The sequence below is a fragment of the Bos indicus genome, chromosome 3 (genome assembly GCF_029378745.1).
Source record: "Bos indicus isolate NIAB-ARS_2022 breed Sahiwal x Tharparkar chromosome 3, NIAB-ARS_B.indTharparkar_mat_pri_1.0, whole genome shotgun sequence".
In the NCBI taxonomy this organism is placed as follows: Eukaryota; Metazoa; Chordata; class Mammalia; order Artiodactyla; family Bovidae; genus Bos; species Bos indicus.
Window position 1 is genome coordinate 10340947 of NC_091762.1, and position 5390 is coordinate 10346336.

The window sequence follows — 5390 nt, forward strand, 5'->3', positions numbered from 1 at the left end:
TTTGCAGCCAAAGATGGATAAGCTCTATACAGTCAACAAAAACAAGACCAGGAGCTGACTGTGGCTCAGCCCATGAACTTCTTATTGTAAAAGTGAGACTTAAATTGAAGAAAGTGGGGAAAACCACTAGACCATTCAGGTAAGACCTAAATTAAATCCCTTATGATTATACAGTGGAAGTGAGAAATAGATTTAAGGGACTAGATCTGATAGACAGAGTGCCTGATGAACTTTGGACGGAGGTTTGTGACATTGTACAGGAGACAGGGATCAAGATCATCCCCAAGAAAAAGAAATGCAAAAAAGCAAAATGGATGTCTGAGGAGGCCTTACAAATAGCTGTGAAAAGAAAAGCGAAGTGAAAAGCAAAGGAGAAAAGGAAAGATATACCCATTTGAATACAAAGTTCCAAAGAATAGCAAGGAGAGATAAAAAAGCCTTCCTTAGCGATCAATGCAAAGAAATAGAGGAAAACAACAGAATAGGAAAGACTAGAGATCTCTTCAAGAAAATTAGAGATACCAAGGGAACATTTCATGCAAAGATGAGCTCAATAAAGGACAGAAATGGTATGGACCTTACAGAAGATATTAAGAAGAGGTGGCAAGAATACACAGAAGAACTATCCAAAAAATATCTTCACGACCCAGATAATCATGATGGTGTGATCATTGATCTAGAGCCAGACATCCTGGAATGTGAAGTCAAGTGGGCCTTAGGAAGTGTCACTACGAACAAAGCTAGTGGAGGAGATGAAATTCCAGTTGAGCTATTTCAAATCCTAAAAGATGATGCTGTGAAAGTGCTGCACTCAATATGCCAGCAAATTTGGAAAACTCAGCAGTGGCCACAGGCCCAAAAAGGTCACTTTTCATTCCAATCCTAAAGAAAGACAATGCCAAAGAATGCTCAAACTACTATACAATTGCACTCATCTCACACACTAGTAAAGTAATGCTCAAAATTCTCCAAGCCAGGCTTCAGCAATACGTGAATTGTGAACTTCCAGATGTTCAAGCTGGTTTTAGAAAAGGCAGAGGAACCAGAGATCAAATTGCCAACATCTGCTGGATCATCAAAAAAGCAAGAGAGTTCCAGAAAAACATCTATTTCTGCTTTATTGACTATGCCAAAGCCTTTGACTATGTGAATCACAATAAACTGGAAAATTCTGAAAGAGATGGGAATACCAGACCACGTGACTTGCCTCTTGAGAAACCTGTATGCAGGTCAGGAAACAATAGTTAGAACTGGACATGGAACAACAGACTGGTTCCAAATAGGAAAAGGAGTACGTCAAGGCTGTATATTGTCACCCTGCTTATTTAACTTCTATGCAGAGTACATCATGAGAAACACTGGGCTGGAAGAAGCACAAACTGGAATCAAGATTGCCGGGAGAAATATCAATAATCTCAGATATGCAGATGACACCACCCTTATGGCAGAAAGTGAAGAGGAACTAAAGAGCTTCTTGATGACAGTGAAAGAGGAGAGTGAAAAAGTTGGTTTAAAGCTCAACATTCAGAAAACTAATATATGCCATCCTGCCCCATCACCTCATGGCAAATAGATACGGAACAGTGGAAACAGTGACTGACTTTATTTTGGGGTCTCCAAAATCACTGCAGATGGTGACTGCAGCCATGAAATTAAAAGTTGCTTACTCCTTGGAAAGAAAGTTATGACTAACCTAGACAGCATATTAAAAAGCAAAGTTTACCTGTCAACAAAGGTCTGTCTAGTCAAGGCTATGGTTTTTCCAGTAGTCATGTATGAATGTGAGAGTTGGACTATAAAGAAAGCTGAACATAGAGGAATTGATGCTTTTGAACTGTGGTGTTGGAGAAAACTCTTGAGAGTCCCTTGGACTACAAAAGAAGATCCAAGCAGTCCATCCTAAAGGAAATCAGTCCTGAATATTCACTGGAAGGACTGATGCTGAAGCTGAAACTCCCAATACTTTGGTCACCTGATGCGAAAAACTGACTCACTGGAAAATACCCTGATGCTGGAAAGATTGAGGGCAGGAGGAGAAGGGGATAACAGAGGAGAAGGGGATCACAGGGGATGAGATGGTTGGATGACATCACCAACTCAATGGACATCAGTTTGGGTAAACTCCAGGAGTTGGTGATGGGCAGGGAGGCCTGGTGTGCTGTGGTTCATGGGGTTGCAGAGAGTTGGACATAACTGAGCGAGTGAACTGAACACTACATGTTTCCATTTGCGATTACCGTATCCCCTCTGTAATATCTAAACCTACCACTGCCTCCCTTTCCAACTCTCTAGTACCCAAGGGAACAAATGTTCAGCCCAAATAGTACTTGAACTCTGTGATATTGTAATTTATTATATGAAATATATATTTGGTCTTTGTCTTGTTGCTAGCATGGAGCTCTCCAAAGCCTCAAAATTTCCTGTGATGAGAACTATGAAGGTATCTTGTGTCATGTTAATGAGGTGATTTGGGGAAAGGGTCTAAAAAGGGGAGCTGGTTGCCTGAGAAGACAATCATGTGATGAGAAGGTTACAATTTTCAGTGTTATCCTCCACCTCCAGGGAGGAGAGAGGGATTGGAGATGGTGATCAGCTGCCCATGGCCAATGGTTTAATCTTTTATGCAATGAAGCTTCCATAAACATGTAAAACACTAGTTTCAGTGAGCTTCCAGGTTGGTGGACAAGCCAAGACTTGGGGGAGCATGGCATTCTTGGAGAGGGGCACATGGAAGATCTGTGCCTTTTCACAGTACATTACCCTGTCCATCTCTTCCTTTTGCCTGTTCTAATTATGAAATGTTTCTCTGAGCCCTGTGAGCCACTCTAGCGAATTAATTGAACCTGAGGAATTGATTTTGGGAATCTCTGATCTATAGGTGGTCAGTCTAAAGCGCAGGTGACAACCTGGACTTGCGATTGGCATCTGAAGTAGAGGGCAGTCTTGTGGGACTGAGCCCCTAATCTTGGAATCTGATGCTGTCTCTGGGCAGATAGTGTCAGAATTGAGTTGAATTGTAGGACATCCAGCTGCTGTGCAGAATTGCTTGGTGGTGTGGGGAAAATTCAGAGAAGGCAATGGCATCCCACTCCAGTACTCTTGCCTGGAAAATCCCATGGATGGAGGAGCCTGGTGGGCTGCAGTCCAGGGGGTCGCCAACAGTCGGACACAACTGAGCGACTTCACTTTCACTTCTCACTTTCATGCATTGGAGAAGGAAATGGCAAGCCACTCCAGTGTTCTTTCCTGGAGAATCCCAGGGACGGGGGAGCCTGGTGGGCTGCCGTCTATGTGGTCTCACAGAGTCGGACACGACAGAAGCAACTTAGCAGCAGCAGCTTCAGCAGTGGGGAAAATTATCCCCACATGGGAATTCGGGGCAGAAGTAAAGATTCCTTGATCTTAACACTGTTCCTCACTCCCTTCCAGTCCTAACTTCTCTCCTTAGCCAGTTTTGATTCCTTTTTTCTTCATTACAATTGCTTTCATAGATTAAAAACTCCCTTGTTTCTCTCTTTCTTCATTGCTGTTACCTGGCAAACCTCCAGACCTAGTTAAATCCAACTTTCCAACTACTTCACCTTTAGCCCAGGCAGCAGAATTAGTTGGAGAAAAATATGCAACCACTCTGACTAATGTCACTCTATGGCACTGACCCTCTGTGGGCTAAAGTATTGCTAGGCAACCTTACCTTACCATATTTCTATAGTCCAAATTTTCTTATACATTAGAATCTCTTGTGCAAGCTTTTTAAAAATGCTCATGTCAGGCTACACCCCTAGACCAATTAAATCACAGTCTCAAACAGTGGACCCAGGTATCAATTTGTTTTTTTTTTTTTTTAAACTCCACAGCCAAGTTTGAGGACTACTGCTCTAACCCATTTATTCCTTTACTCTAGAGATGACTGTTTCACCCACACAGTCTTTGCTATTCCTCCAACATGCCAAGCACAGTTCTGCTACATGATTCTCTCTTCTGGGATGCTCTTTCCCAGGAGTTTGCATGGTTGGCTTTTTTATTCCTTCAAGTTTCTGCTGCAAATGTCTGTTAGCAATAGATATTTCTGAACTCTTCCGTATAAAACAAGACTTTCCCATCCCAACCTTAGCACTTCCTGTCCCTTTTGCCTTACTTTGTTTTACTCCTTATCATTTCTGACTACCTAATATATTGGCACTAGTGGTAAAGAACCCACCTGCCAATTCAGGAGACATAAGAGACTTGTGTTCTATTCCTGTGTTGGGAAGATCCCCTGGAGGAGGGGATAGCAACCCACTGCAGTATTTTTGCCTGAAGAATCCCAAGGGCAGAGGAGCCTGGTGGGCTACAATCCACAGAGTTGCAGAGAATCAGACATGACTGAGGTGGCTTAGCACCATATTATGCATTTATTTGCTAATTATTTATTGTATGTTTCCATCTACTAGAAAAATAGATTTTGTGTGTTTTGTTCACTGCCCACAACAAAATGTGCACAGTTAATTTATTAACAGATCAATAGGTGTTCAATAAATGTGTATTTTTTAAAGGGTAGAAAACAGACACTTCTCAGGACTCTATTGTGTTCAAGGTAACTGTTATTTTATGCAAAATAAAATATGCATTTTCTAAACCTGGCTAAAGGGGCTGGTATGGGACTTGGATCAGAAAGGTTGGAATCTTGGATGCTTCAGAGGCAGTTCCTAGATATTGGGAGAGAGGTCAGTTGAGAGGGTGGGGACATACAGTAGCAGCAGCAGCAATGAAAGCAAATAGGAACTGTCATAGTACTGAGTCTGAAGGATTGTAGTCTCAGCAACCAGGAGAATCATGAACAGAACAACTTTTACTTAAACTCAAGGCCCAGAGGGACTCAGCTGGTGATTAGTCAGTGACCAGCACTCACCACCACCACTCACAGAGATGACATGCTGCTAAATGGGCTGTGAAGGAGGAGAGAGTGTGCAGAAGTTGGGGTGGCAGCAATTATAGGGATGAAGGCTCAGCTTACTACCAGTGGGTTTTTTTTGCCCCAAACTTGGTGATTAAGGAAGTATGTATTCCACATGTGCTCTTAGAAGATTTAATACTAACAAGAATTTATAGAACAATAGTAAATCACAGTTTGTAGAGCTATGGGCAGTTTAAGTGGAGTTTAGTTTTTCCTATTTAAGTATTAAGGATAATGAATAAATCATTACATGAGGTCAAAAGATGAGTCTTTAGTCAACATTGTTCAACTTTGCTCTAATTATCCTACATTTTACCCTTCTTAAGCATAGATTCTCCACATATAATAGTAATAGGCTTGAATGAATTCAGAAATCTCTATGGGCAATAAATGTCACATTTATTTATTTTTCTGAATCAAATTTAGTTGTGACCAAATTCTCACTCATCAAAGCCCA